Source organism: Marmota flaviventris, chromosome 7, assembly GCF_047511675.1.
Source record: "Marmota flaviventris isolate mMarFla1 chromosome 7, mMarFla1.hap1, whole genome shotgun sequence".
In the NCBI taxonomy this organism is placed as follows: domain Eukaryota; kingdom Metazoa; phylum Chordata; class Mammalia; order Rodentia; family Sciuridae; genus Marmota; species Marmota flaviventris.
This window is the reverse complement of record NC_092504.1, coordinates 1,601,862-1,616,663: the sequence shown is the minus strand read 5'-3', so window position 1 is coordinate 1,616,663 and position 14,802 is coordinate 1,601,862. Positions and strand designations below refer to the sequence as shown.

Sequence of the window (14,802 nt, the reverse complement as noted above, 5' to 3'; positions counted from 1 at the left end):
GAGCTGTGAATAAGAGGGAGCTGTGAGGAGGAGGAGCTGGAGGAGGAGGAGCTGTGAGGAGGAGGAGCTGTGAAGAAGAGGGAGCTGTGAGGAGGGAGGAGCTGGAGGAGGAGGAGCTGTGAGGAGGAGGAGCTGTGAATAAGAGGGAGCTGTGAGGAGGAGGAGCTGGAGGAGGAGGAGCTGGAGGAGGAGGAGCTGTGAGGAGGAGCTGTGAGGAGGAGGAGCTGTGAGGAGGAGGGAGCTATGAGGATGGAGGAGCTAGAGGAGGGAGGAGCCAGGGGGAGGGAGGAGCTGTGAGGAGGAGGAACTGTGAGGAGGGAGGAGCAGGAGGAGGGAGGAACTGTGAGGAGGAGGAGCTGTGAAGAGGGAGGAGCTAGAGGAGGGAGGAGCTGGGGGAGGCGGAGCTAGGGCTCTGGAGGGCCGTGTGTGTGTGTGTGTGTGTGTGTGTGTGTGTGTGTGTGTGTGTGTGCGCGCGCGCGCGCGCGGGTCTGCCTACTGGAGCTGCCCTTCTGCTGTCCCCAAGGCAGCTCGGCTGCAGCTCGGCTCCGCCCACCTCTCAGATGAGCAGCTGAGGCCCAGCCCCCAGGTGGGACTGGGTGGGGGTAGGTGGGGGTGTGCCCCCTTCCCTGACCACACTGAAATGCAACCCCTCAAGCAGCGGGTGGCCTCTGCCCTTGGACAGCCCCGCCCCACGCGGAGCCTCCCAGGCGCCCTCGGGAGTGCAGGGAGGGTGCAGGGGCTGGCGAGGCTCCCTGCCTCCTGCCGCTCCCCAACCTCTCCCTTATCGGGGCCACCGGGCTCTCAACTCCCCCATCATCACCTTAATAGAAACCCATAAATATCTCTACCTGCTAATTTAAAAAGGGACGGGCTGTTTATGAGCACCCCAAGAATGACATTTATGGGCCTGACGGTAAGTGATTATTGACAATAGACAAAGGAACGGAAGCTGAGCAGCGTCCACACTCCTCCTGATAAGGACAGTTTCCTTTTCTCATGCTAATTTCAGGCCTGCTACACTATTAGAGCAGGGACTGTCCCTTTCTTTTCATCTTAAATGTCACTGCGGAGAGCAGGGTGCTCCTGGGAAAGAGACACTGCCCCACACACCGCTGCAGGGAGAGGGTGGGGGACATGGGGAGCTGGGTTGCAGGGCCCTGGGGTCTGGGTGAGGCTCCTGGGCAGACCAGGGAGGGACCCACGCTCTGCCAAATGCACCAGTGTGGACATCTTCAAAAGGCAAAATTACATGTCCATTTTCAAGTCTTCGTTTATTCCAAATTTTTTTGCACAGGGGCTTGCAGGACAGATAAGGCTGGTGTCCTGGGCCATCCACTGGAGAAGGCTGCAGAGAGGGCCATGCCAGACAGGGGACACTGAGAGCCCCAGGGTCAGGGCAGTCACCAGCGTGCATAACTCTGAACTGCTACAGGGGACAGAGAGCAGCCCAGGCAACGGCTGGGCATTGAGCTGGGGTGCACCCTGCCCGTAGGCTTCCCACCCCATGTGCCCAACCCTGTTGGGGCGCTGTGCCTCTGGGTGCCCTGGAAGGTGCCTGGTCTGCTAGGGGCTTCATGCTGTGCTCACCCGCTGCTCTGACTTCTCCCAGGGCTGTGGGTTTGCTTTGATCTGTGGCCTGGGTGGAGAAAGGGCTCAGGAGGGGAGGAATGCCCTTTGGGGACAGGGACCAACACTTGAGAAGCAGGAACCCCATGGGGGATGGTAGGGTTGTCGTTTGGGGAGCCCTGCCCCAGATGGCAGGAGTGCAGAGGGGGCACGGGCCCTGGGGGATCCTGGGCCAGGCAAGGGACGCTGTGGAGCGTGGTGGTGAGGGCTGCGTTTCCTGCCCTGTCTTTCCCTGCTGGGTGCAGGGTGAGGCCCTCCGCTCCCCACGTGGGCAGGTGTGAGCCTCCTGGGCCCATGCTGGGCTCATGGGGTGCTCTGCTCCTGGCCGCTGCCTGCGTGTCTCCCTGCTGCCTGGCCTGCAGACTGCTGAGCGGCTGTAGGCTGCTGGATGTTTGAGGACCCGCTGCTGCCTCACCCCTGGCTGCTCGCTGGGAATGGGCCAGTGAGCGTTCCCTTCTCGCCCCAAGGACACCCAGCCCACCCACAGGATCCAGAACTCAAAGTTCTGGGCTCTGAGAGCCTGTTCCACAGAGACCAACTCCATGCCCCAGCAGGCTTTGGGGCAGGGGCCTGCGTGGTGGGGCTCGGAAGGGGGCAGAGCCCTCGACCTGCAGCCAGCTCTCCCCTCAGCACCCTCAGCGCTGACCAGGTGGGGGAGGGGGTGATCCAAGCAAGGGCTCCGGCTCCCCCTGGGGGCAGGTGACATCCACTGGGCTGTTCCTGGTTCAGGGCCCTTGACCTTCCCTCCTCTCTCACATGATCCCATGTATTCATTTCTGCCCCCAATTCTCCCGAAGGACACCCCCCCCCCCCCCGCACTGTGCGGTTCCTTGCAGCTGAAGCCGGGGTGGGGCTGGGGCTCCCAGTCTCCCAGGCTCCCGAGACACTGCCTTCCTCCAAGTCCTCTGGCCTCAGCTTGAGGACAGCCTCTCCCTTGGTGTCCCTGCCCTGCAGTCCTGTAAGGTTGTCAGGGTGGAGTCACCGATGTCAATACTGGCAGATAGATGAACAAGGGCACTGTCACACCTGTCACCTGAAGACAGGAAATACTGCAAGGAATTCCACAGAGCCACAGCCTGGCACTACAACCCTGCCCAGAAACACAACTGAGGCCACCTCCCAACAATGGCCAGAGGCTCCTTGTCCAGTGGTCAAGGAGCACTGTTCCAAGATATCCAAAGCAATCTCCCTTAATCTGCTCTGAAACTTGCCCAGGCTCCAGGCTCCTTGAATATGCCGCTTGTCCCTTGAACTCGGAGAGGGGCTGTCTCAAGAACTGGGGTGGGCTGCCCTCCTGCCTCCAGGTCAGGTATTTCCTGCTCCTTCCTCCTTCTATGCACCCCGGGACCAGGGGCCATCTGAGCCGGAGCTGCCCATCGGCGCGGGAGCTCCAGATGGCCTGTCTGCAGAGACCTGGAGGACACGGAAGTCCTGCTGGCGCTGGGAGCTGCCATGGGACCCTGACACAGGGCTTCCTGAGCTCACTGCTCCCTGGGCTGGGGCCTGCTGGTGTCCTTGTCTGTGCTGGTGACTTTGGTTCCTTACATGGCCCAGTCCCTGTGGATCTCCTGGAGAAAGTGTGCTCTGGCCACCATCACCAGCCCTGACCTCGGGAGGCCCCGGGGGCCACACATGTCTTCCTACTGCCCCCCAGACCTCTGAGCTCAGGGACAAAGGTGGGCATTGCAGGCCTTGGCAGGCGGCTGGGGACTGAAGGGCTCTAGGCTTCTCTGCGGGGTACAGTGGCGCTTGCTTCTCTTTTCGTCCATTTCCTCTCAAGCAACTTCCTGGGAAATGGACGGTGGCTGCGTCCGACAGAGGGATGATGGATGGCGGCCACACACGCCTGCCCAGGGGAGCTGTGGGAGGTGGCACAGAGGGGTGGGCGTGCCATGGGGGAGAGTGCAGTCCCGGGGCAGAGCCTGGGGAGGAATGGCCCTGCAGGGGAAGGGCGCTGGGGCAGGCTCCCCCTGGGGGCAGGTGACGTCCACTGGGCTGTCCACTGGGCTGACCCTTCCTGGCTCTGTCCTGTCCTCTTCCCTCGGCCTCTGCTTCTTCGTCAGTACAGGGGGCTGCACTGACCCAGCCGCGGGCACAGCAAGCTCCGGGAGGAGCCTGGCGGATCTCAGCCTGGTCCTGTGGCGCAGGGTGTGTGGCAGCACTGGCCGGTCCAGGGTCCAGACTTCCACCTTAAGGTGTGAGGAGCCCTCCCCGGCCCAGTCCTGCCGCCCCACGCCCCGGTGACAAATACTAATGTCTAAATCGGCCGCCACCGGCCGCCGCCTGCTCATGTTCTTTGCTGAAATGTCACCTGTTCCTATCTAACGATTTGCATAATGCAAAGCTCCTCACTCGTAAAATACAGATTAAGAGGGGAAGCCAGAGTCATTCTGGAACCAGGGAGCCATTTCAAAGGAACGGGGGAGGCACCAGGCTCTTAACCCTGTCCCTTCCGGAGGCCCTGCCTGCTTGGGGCAAAGGAGGGGCCATGGAGGGAATGGAGGCCCTCAGGCCCCAGGGACGGTGTCCTGCCGGGGGATGCCAACCCTTCTTAGCTGGTGGGCGCTGTCTCCGCCCCTAGCCTGTGGCTTCCCTTGGAGCCTGTGGCTTTGGGGTGCGCAGGTACCCACATAAGGGGGGATGGAAGGAGTGGGAGGCTCCCTAAATCTGGCTGCTCCCCCCTGGCCCTTCTCTGGGGGTCTCTGGTATGGTGTCCACTCTCTGCTACTGTCCTGGCTCCCTGTGCCCTCCAGTAGGGAGGGGGCCAAAACTCGGGTTGCCACGAGGAGCTTGTCTACCCCCAAAACTGAAGTGCTGAAGGAGGACTGATGGGATTGGGGTTCTGCCACTGGCTGGTGGGGGGCCTGGGCCACTGGGCCTCGGCTCTACCCCTTTAGCCTGCTGGGTCAGGACAAGGACAGAGGCCAGCCAGGAAGGAGGAAGGAACGGCTGCCCCCACCAACACCAGGCTTGGGGGCAAGCTCAGAGGAGGCAAGCTCAGTGGGTGGGCTTCTCTACGGGGGAGGAGGCATCTCCTCCGGCTCCTGACACCCCATGAACTGAGCTGGCTGTGCCCCTAATCCTCCCGGGAGCCACTGGGAAAACCCTTCCCGCTACAAGGCCAGCTGCCCATGCCCCAGTCCAGCCAGGACCCCCCTTCCCCATCCCTCCTCGGATCTTCAGAGCCCCCTGGAGAGCCCACCAACAGCAGCGACCCCTGGAGCCGATGGTCTCTTCCTTGGGCCTGGGCTGGGGCAGGGCCCACACACTCTGGAAGGCCTGACCCATGGTAGGTACTTGAAGCGGGGGGGGGGGGGGGGGGGAGCAGAGTGAAGGTGCAGCCAGTGGGGACATGTCTAAAGGGTGAGGAGGGAGAGCTGGTGAGCAGGGCCAGTGCTGAGTCCAGAGGCTGAGGACAGGCGTGGTGTTCTAGTGGGGACCCCTGGCTGAGCTGCTCGGAGGTGAGCTCTCTTCATGAGGGGGGCCTGACTCTCCCCGCCCGCAGACCAGGAGAGAGCCAGGGCTGGAGCCCAGCCAGAGCCTCCCTGGGCCCCAGGTGGAGCTCTGCCCTTCCGCCTGAGGCTTCCTGTTCACAGTTCCCCTCTGCTCAGGCCTTGGGGACCTGACTTACCTGCCCGTGGCCTCTCCACTGCCCCCACACTCTGGGCCGCAGCCTGGCGCCGTCTTCCCTCAGCACGGCTGTGATCATCACCTTCTCCCCTCTGCGACTCCAGCGCGCTCAGCCGTCCCCACGGGCATAGCTGCACCCTGCCATCTTGCGGAAGCCTCCGCATGGTTGTGCTACCACCCTTTCACAGGAAAGGGAACTGAGGCCCAGGGTCCTGTGGGGTTCAGAGGCCGTTAGCCTAGGCTGTGGCCCTCCCAGTGTGGGGAAAGAGGCCCTCATGGAAAGTTTGGGAACTGGGCCCTACGCTAAGCCACTGCCTGACTGTCCCCACTTTCTCCCTTGCTTCGGCATGGGGAGCAGAGCCCAAGCATCAGGGTCACCCATCCTCCCTGGAGGCAGAAGTGCCACACAATGCAGCAATGCAGAGCCCATGACAAGACAGGTAGCAGCCGTGGCAGGGCAGGGAGGAGCGTGGGGACGCTGTCAGGAGGAGGGTGGGGCTCTTTCCAGCCCTGCAAAATTCCGTGCCAACTCTCCTTGGGAGTCCAGTACAGACAGCATGCAGAACTGATGCCCAGGACTCCAGCCAGATCACCCCTGCCTATGCAGGTGCTCCCCCTGTAGTGCTCCCCCTGCAGTGCTCCTCCCCTGTAGTGCTCTCCCTGCAGGTGCTCCTCCTGTAGGTGCTCCTCCCCTGCAGGTGCTCCTCCCCTGCAGATGCTCCCCCTGCAGGTGCTCCTCACCATGCAAGTGCTCCTCACCCTGCAGGTGCTACTCCCCTGTAGGTGCTCCTCCCCTGTAGGTTCTCCTCCCTGTAGTTGCTCCCTCTGCAGGTGCTGCTCCCCCTGCAGGTGCTCCTCCCCTGCAGGTGCTCCTCCCCTGCAGATGCTCCCCCTGCAGATGCTCCTCCCCTGTAGCTCCTCCCCCTGCAGGTGCTCCTCCCCTGTAGGTGCTCCCCCTGTAGATGCTCCCCCTGCAGGTGCTCCTCCCCTGCAGGTGCTCCTCCCCTGTAGATGTTCCCCCTGCAGGTGCTCCTCCCCTGTAGGTGCTCCTCACCCTGTAGGTGCTCCTCCCCTGTAGGTACTCCTCACCCTGTAGGTGCTCCTCCCTTGTAGGTGCTCCTCCCCTGTAGCTGTTCCGCCTGCAGGTGCTCCTCCCCCTTCAGGTGCTCCTCCTGTAGCTCCTCCCCCTTCAGGTGCTCCTCCCCTGTAGATACTCCTCCCCTGTAGGTGCTCCTCTCCTGCAGATGCTCCTCCCCTGCAGGTGCTCCCCCTGCAGGTGCTCCTCATTTGCCCACGCTGTAGCTAAACCCCACAGACCCTTCCTTGCTCGGTTTACCTTTCTGAGGGCCTGTTGTGCCTTATGGCCAAGAGCGGCTTCTGCCAGATGGGAGCGGGTGTGACAGTGTCCAAGACACGGAGGTCCCAGAGAGCAGCCCAGGGTGGTCTCCATGTGGTAGACAGGGAGGGGTGACGTGGGCAGGAGGGCATTGACCCAGCCAGCCAGGGAGAGGCCCAGACACAGAAGGCTGTGGGTGCAGAGTCTGAGATGCCCGCTGGCTGTGCCTGGGCCCCCGTGTCCTCCCCACAGGGCCCTCCTGGCCTGTGCACCCTCCCCAGCACTCTAGCATAGGCGCTGGTCCTGCTCCACCTCCAAAGCCTTGCCCTCACCTGACAGTGTCCCCACACTCCTCCCTGCTCCGCCCTGGCTTCCAGGCCACCTGTCTTGTCCCCATGGGCTCTGCATTGCTGCACCTCATGCACTTCTGCCTCCAGATTTGCCCTTGTAGGGTCATTGGCCCGCTGACCTCTCCCCGCTGCAAACACCTCTGTGCAGCTTCAACGACTCTGCATCCTGGTCCTGGGTCTGCACCTGGCCCTTCCCCTTTCTCATGGCCTCTTCTCCTGCCCCCCACCTGCTGGCCCCACCTTCTCACTCCAGCCCCTGCCCCTGAGGCTGCTTCGCCTTCTCCAGACCGTGCCCTCCCTGCTCAGAGCACCCCCACCCCCTCCACCCAGGACTCCTGGGGTAGCCGTCCTGAGGCAGTCCTCCGGAGGCAGGACTTGTGCCTGGCGTCCCTCGGATGTGTATCACAGCCCTTGTCCCTGGGACAGTGCTGCTGGAGGGCTTGTCCTTCTGCAGGTGCTCCTCCCCTGCAGGTGCTCCTCATCCTGTAGGTGCTCCTTCCCTGCAGGTGCTCCTCACCCTGTAGATGCTCCTTCCCTGCAGGTGCTCCTCACACTGTAGCTCCTCACCCTGCGGGTGCTGCTCCTCATCATGTTGGTGCTCCTCCCCTGTAGGTGCTCCCCCTGCAGGTGCTCCTCACCCTGTAGCTCCTCATCCTGCAGGTGCTCCTCACCCTGCAGGTGCTCCTCATCCTGCAGGTGCTCCTCATCCTGTAGGTGCTCCTCCCCTGCAGGTGCTCCTCATCCTGTAGGTGCTCCTTCCCTGCAGGTGCTCCTCACCCTGTAGGTGCTCCTTCCCTGCAGGTGCTCCTCACCCTGTAGCTCCTCACCCTGCGGGTGCTGCTCCTCATCATGTTGGTGCTCCTCCCCTGTAGGTGCTCCCCCTGCAGGGTCCTGGCCCTGGTGTGACTTGCAGGGTGGTCTGCAGCAGGACCTCCCTCCCTGAGACTGCCACCCAGCTCAACTCACCCCAAGCTCCAGCCCGGCTGTGCCCAGTGTGGGGAGATCCGGAGCAGCCGTCCAGGGCCTGGTCGGGTTGTGCAGCCCTGCCTGGCCCCATCAATGGGGCCGCCCCAGGGCAGCCTGGAGGTGGCGCTCTGGAAGGCGGCCGGGCCAGCCTCCTGCGCACAGCGACTCCACCACTGATAAAGCCGCACTAATGGCTTCTCACTAATGAGAAGATCCAGGCTGACTATGACGAATCACCCGGAGCAGTGGGCTAAGCGGTGACGCGCACCCCTTGCCATCAGGAGGGGCCACCGTCCACCCCCAGTGTGCGGGATCTTCAAGCCCACTTTGCCCTGTGGGCCTGGGGGTGCAGGAGATGGAAGAAGAGGCCACGCTGGCCTTTCGCCCCTACCAGCACGCCCCAGCCCTTCACCAGCCGCACCCTCTTCCGCTAAGCCCACCAGCCTTCTCCCTATGTGCACAGGGTCTGCCTGCCACCAGGGGCCCCTGGGGTGACCGTGGCCTCCTGCCTGGGCCATGCTGGTGGGGGCTAACTGGGCTTGTCCAGGCTGTCCTGGGTGTAGGGGGTGTTCAGCCTAGGCTCGGGCTTGGGGCTAGGACTGAGGGCGGCCAGGGCTGCAGTGGGGCAGGTCCAGCAGGTGCCACGTGAGGCGTCAGGAGCCCTGGCCCAGCCTGGTGAAGATGACTGCAGGCTGGGGCCAGGGCCAGGGCAAGATGCGGTCAATCTCTAGGGCCACTGCACTGTCCTCACTTGGGCAGGGAGGCATGTGCTCTGTGCCTCCGTTTCCCAAGGGCACCCTGTTTCCTCATCTTCTCTGGTCGCAGCTGGTGTCTGGCTTGGGAAAATCAGACCGTCCTGAGCCTGGGACCCTGGTCCCCTCCTTCCTCTCCAGGTGGCCACTCAGGCCTGGGGCAGGAATGTGCCGCTACCGCCATCCCAGGGCGTCAGGCAGAGGGCCCTGGACTGCAGCCCTGCTCCCTGGGTCCTGCCTTGCTGTGAGGCCCTCCCAGCCGGAGCAGAGGCACACACTCTTCCAGCCTCTGTGCACTTCCAGGGTGGTCTGCCGCAGGACCTCCCTCCCTGAGACTCCACTGCCTTCTGCTGTCCCAAACCTGGGTGTGGCAGGAGACAGAGGCCCTGCCCTTCACGCCCAGGCCCTGCTCCAGCCCTGCCCGGCCTCCCCAGTAGCACAGGCCCCCGCAGAGCCTGGTCTCCTGTGTCCCTCTCCCATGTGTCCCTTTGACCTTGCCACGTCCTGTGGCAGCCCTGCCTACCCATGACATTCCCTTCTCTATGCCTCCGGGTCAGCTTCAGTGCCTTCTGCTCTCCTCATTCCCTCCCTGGCCATTGCCCTTCTCTGGGGTCCTCTGCCTGCCCCTGAGCACTGTCGCTGGCCTGGGCCAACTCTGGCCTGGACATCAGGAGGGGCTCTGCTTTCCTTTGGGGGCTCAGGATTTGGGGAGACACGAGGCTCTTTGCAGCCGTTGGGGTGTGTGTTAGAGGACTGAGGGGCATAAGAGGCCTCATGGGAGGGTGAGAAGGTGTAACGGGGTTTCCATGTGGAAGGCCGCCTCGTCTGGGGCCCCCGTCATCAATTACTGCTAATGATGCCAGTGTGGCCGAGCCTGCACCCTGTGCGCCGGCCAGGTGGGCCCCTCGGTCCTCATTGTCCTTTCCTGGGACACCCGTGCAGCCAGCAGGAAGGGCCTAGGGTCTCCCTATCGTCCCGGAGCAGCAGCCAAACGTCGTGGGCACCCTGTGATAGATGAAGCATGGAAATTAGTTCCAGAGTTTAACTGATAACCGGAGAGCCCGGCTACACTCCGTTATGGCAGCCCTAATTGATGAGCTCATTAAGTCCGTTATTAGAGAAATTGATTTCAAATAGGCACTTAGAGCGGGCGGGAGGCAGGTGGGGAGGGAGCAACGAAGGCAGAGGAAGTCGCGGAAATACATAATGAGGCAAGTAATTTTATAGGTTTGTTTAATGAAAAGCTGCGACAGCACACTCGTGGCCGCGTGGGTTTTAAACACTCATTTTATGTACTAATAAAGCTCCTGGTGGGGGATCCGTGGCCGGGGCCTAGCCCACCTTCCTTCGCGGCAGCCCTAATTAATTAATTAACCTGGTCGAGGGATCAATGAGTTGGTTGCATAGAGTTGACCCTCCAGGGGCTGCTCCCCAGGGCAGGAGGAGGTCTGGCATCAGAAGCTGGCTTGGGCTGCCGTCTTCGGCCCCCCGCCCCACTGGCCCAGGTCCCCATTCGCCAGGACAGACATGGACAGAGCTAGGACTGTGGCCCAGAGCAGCCACCATGGGGACAGGCCCAGGCTGCAGAGGGGCCAGAGGCCCTGAGAGTCGAGTGGCTCCAGGCAGCCCTCCTGGTGGCCCTCCCAGTCCCTGCTCCTCAAGCTGCCCCAGCAACCTTGACCCTGACCTGCCCGTGCACCTGCCCACCCTCAGGCTCTGCAGGGCTCAGCCTGGGGTCCTCAGCAAACTGACCCTGGCCGGCAGACACACAAGGGCAAGGATCAGACACTTGGAGGACACAGGCCTCAGATGCCCACGTGCAGACACGACACACATGACCACACCCAGATACTGTCAGGAGCGCGCGACTCTCGCAGAGGTGCAAGGACGCCCAGCCTGTCTGTGCTAGGCTCACAGCCACGGCTCTGCCCTCCAGGCCCTGGGCCTCCCTGAGCCCACTCCACCCTCCCAAGACCTCTCCTGGTGTGTGCTGACCGCCCATGCCTTCCTCCAGCCCAGCTCTTCCTGGACCCCAGGCCGGTCACCCCAAGGCCCCTCCACTTGGCCTCCACAGTTTTCTCATGCCCACCATGGCTGGTGCCCAGCTTGATCCCACCCAGCCATGCGCCCACTCCCAAGGCCCCTTCTGTGAGGGCCAGTCCTGCACTTTCTCTCACCAATCACCCACGGCACCTGCCCGTGCAGGGGCTTCTCCCCACCATGTGGGCTGCGGCCCTCATGACCTGACCGGGGCCGAGGCCTGAGCCACGCCTCCTGGCTCAGGAACTGTGCTCTGCTGCCCCCTGCCCAGGACAGCTCCCTGTGGCACCACGTGCCCTGCAGCCCCCAGCCTCCTTCCTCGCCTGGCTGGGCTTCCTCCAGAGCCCGCGTCTGAGATCCTGTGCCTGTGGACCGACTGTCTCTCTGGCGGCTGCACCAGTGTGGCTGGGCTCTGTGTTTTCCTCAGGCAGCACCAGGCAGGAGAAAGTGATGGACAAAGTCCAGTAGGGGTGAGAGTCCATCTGGTTTACTGAATTCACCCAGCAGCAAGTCAGGAAATGCCGTCCAAGTCACACAAAGGGATGCTCACATCTCCAAGTCCCTAAGGTGATTGCCGCAGAGGCTGCCAGGCCGGGTGATGGGCACCCTCCTGGCTGGAGTCTGCAGGGAGCGGGAGGTAACCGCAGGACGTAGGCAAGCAGAGCAGGTGTCCAGGCCCGCCTGGTGATGCCGCAGCCACTGCAGCTTGGAGAAGTCTCCAGGAGCTACCAGCTCTTTTGGAGGCTGGAAGGATAGAGAAAGGAGGCAAGCAGGGCCACTGAGGGGCCAGTAGGAGCCCACCCCTCCTAGCCACTGTGAAACCCCCTCCATCGACTTCACGGGAGGGCGCTGAAGAGGTGCCTGAGGGTCGAACCCTGAGAGCCAGAGCAGTGGAAGCACAGGGCAGAGGTGGGAGCCTGACAGCCTATCACCTACCCACATCCACCCTCGCTGCACACCTAGGCGCCACTCTCAGGGGACAGGCCTTGGGTGGCTGCTCAAGACACCACTGCAGTGGCCGGCACCAGAGGCCTGAATACCACCATCCTCACATCCTCTGAGGAGATGCCTGCTGCCCAGCAGCACCATCAGCACCTGGTACCTGGAGCTAAGACCTAAGGCCAGCAAGGGCCAGGAAAGGGCACAGAGCTGTGCAGCTCCCAGGTCCCCACCACCAAGCTCACACTGATGGCAGGCCTCTGGTCTGTGTGCCCATCCTGGGGTCGCCGAGGGCTTCAACCTAACGGGGGCCCAGCGTGGTGCCCCTTGGGGAATCAGCTGCCCCTGGGTCCAGGAGAGCTCGGGTTGTGGCTAGAGGAGGCTTGAGCAGGAACCTGAAACCCAGGTACCTGGGAAGCACCCTGTTCCCTGGGCATGACACCCTGGGGGTCCACATGCAGGCTTCCTGCCGCGACCCACAGGCTGAGGTGCGTCTTGCTGTTCCTTTGGTTGAGTTAGCGAGTTGAGTTTGCTTCTGGGCAAAGAGGGCAGACAAGTGCAGGGCGCCCTTCAGAGGCTGCCAGGGACATTGGCATGGAGCGTCTCCTTTGGCCAGGTCAAAGGGGCTGCTCTTGGGGACTTGGGGTCCAGGTTTCCAGAATTCATCCAGTTCACTCATGTCTCCGCCCCATACTCGGCATGCCCCCCACCCATGTCCTGCCCCCAAAGAAAGTTGAGAGGCCAAGCCCTTGACTTGGGCTGTGGCTGTCCCTAGTTCAAATCAGACCTGCAGCCACTCAAGGAAGAAATGGGCTCACCCGACAGGGCCCTGCCTGTGGTGAGCCTCCGTGTGGATGCTACTGTGATAAAATATACACGTCAAATCTTAGAGATCGCCAGTGAAGGAGAGCCCACTCCACGCTGGCCAGCTGGTCCCGGGTTCTCCTTCAGACCAGCGTTTGGGCACCCTCTGTGTTGAATGACAGCTCGGTGGAGGAGCCACGTGGGCGTGCAGTGGCAGACTGTAGGCTGAGTCCTCCCTGGGCTCCCCGTGTCTGTGTCCCAGCCCCTCTACCCACTTCCAGGCCAGCCAATTCAGGGCCAGATCGGCACGGGGCCAGCTGAACATGGCCCTGCCCACACTGAGCCCCTTGAGGCCTGTGGTTACCTGGCACACTCACCAGGAGAGGCCGGGTTTGGCCTGCGGCCACCCTTTATCCCCTCGCTTTCTGCCCTCTCGTTTTAATAGTCCAGTGGAAGAAAGGCCTGTTAAGCACGCGCATCTGTAGAATGGTCCCCTGGCGGCCTTCGGCAACTTCTTCTGCAACGCCTCCTGCCAGTGACCACTTCCGGCCCATCTGGAGTCCGTTTGCTCTGCATGCTGCGGCTGGGCACAGGCAGGTTCCACCCTGCTCCAGGGCTGTGGCCGCAGCAGGAAGGAGGTACACGGAGGCTCCAGGGAGGAGGTGAGCCCCTGTCTCCTCACTCTGCCCTGCACTCCCAGGGACCAGCGTGGAGACAGAGATAGATGGCAGGAAAGCGATTTACAATTTGGCCTGTTCTATGTCCAATTAAACCACAGACATTGGTTAATATGCAGGGCTGGGCGTCTTGAGCGGAGATAATGTGCAGATAGCTCCATAAAACTCCGCCAAGAACAAATAATTTTGCACAAATTTGCAAACAGCAGGGTTTTTGTAAATAACCATCATCTTTCTACCAGCGTGGCTGCCGATTATGCATTTTTCCTTCATGATAATTTAATGACGACCTAATTTACCTATTGTTGCTGGGCTTTGGGTGCCGCCAATGAGGTTGTCCAATTTAGTCCAAACTCCATCCTGATGGTGTTAATTCATATTGACCGAGTGTTTACAAATCGAGCCTTCTCCTCGTTATGCCTGACAGTTCACTGCGCTAACAAGCCCATCTGCCAGTGTCCAGTGGACTAGGCGCCAGCCTGTGGGAGCTCGGCCGCTCTACCTGCCCCAAGCCTGCTTCACAGCAAGGGTGGGACCACGCGCATGTACACGGTGAGGTGGTGTCACCCTGGTGGACGTGCTGGGCTCCAGGCCTGGACTGGGGACAGGCAGACTTACTGACTACCTAGCTGTGTAGTGCTGGAGACAAGTGACTGGATGACAGATGAGAGGGGACAGGAGTAGAGGCTGGCTGGTTGGCTGGGTGGCTGGGACGGGGTGGGTAGACAGGTGGGCAGGTGGGGGTGCTGCAGCCTGTCCCCCAAGGCCCTGTGTTGAAGGCACGGTCCCCGCCTGACACTGTGGGAGGCGGGGGAAGCTTCAGGAGGCAGGGCCTCATGGGGGTTTTCGGTCCTGGGGATGTGCCCTTGAAGGAGACAGTGGGATCCCAGTTTCTTCCTTTCTCTCTCTTTTGCTCCTCAGCCATGAGGTGACTGGCCTTGCCCACCAAGCCCTCCTGCCATGATGGGTCAGCGTCAGCCCAAAGCCACAGGACCCATCAATCACCGACTGGAACTTCCAAAACTGAGCTAAAATAAACTGCCCTTTTAATAAGTTGATTTGTCTCAAATATTTGTTACTGTCACTGAAAGCTGATGAACAAAGCAGTGTAGGAATCCATGAATAGACAGATGAGCATGGGCAGGTAGCATGAGGCGTAGATGGATGGAGAGTTGGTGCATGGGCGGGTTCATGGATGGGAGGAAATGTGGGTAAATAGGTGGGTTGTTGGAGAATGTGCAGATGGGTGGTGGGTGGGTGAGCAGGAGGACCGGTGTGTCCACGGTTCAGTGGGCACTGGGAGGTGGGGTTCTAGGTGCTGGCGAGGTGTGGGGTGTCAGCTTTCTGTGACTGTAACACACACTGGGGTAATCAACTTGTAAAGAGGAAAGGTTTATTGTGGCTCCTGGTTTCAGGGCACAGTTGCTTGGCCCTGATCTTTCCCCCCCGGGCACCTGGTGCAGCACTGTGAGAGCACATGATGGAGCAGGTCTGGGCACCCAGGGCAGCCAGGAATCAGAGGAAGGGGTAGGGGCTGGGCTCCCACCTCCTGCTAGGCCCACCTCCCGGAGGGTCCCGCCCCTCCCAGGCAGGGTTGGAGCCTTCCGCACTTCCAGACTGCCAGGGTGCCTGCTCGGCAGACCCCCTGGCAGCTGGGCTGTCCTGACCTCCTGCACAGAGGC

The 14,802-nt window shown here is 61.8% G+C and overlaps 1 long non-coding RNA gene across 2 annotated transcripts; it reads left to right on the top strand.

The window, feature by feature from the left end:
* Positions 1-507: 507 nt before the first annotated feature.
* Positions 508-14,153, top strand: LOC114100617 (uncharacterized). Of its 2 annotated transcripts, none has more exons than XR_003584116.3 (4): positions 508-586; positions 12,889-13,105; positions 13,548-13,672; positions 14,042-14,153. It is a non-coding gene; the product is annotated as an uncharacterized lncRNA (long non-coding RNA). The 2 variants fall into 2 exon arrangements; XR_003584114.3 differs by lacking the exon at positions 508-586 and adding an exon at positions 727-913.
* Positions 14,154-14,802: the final 649 nt, after the last annotated feature.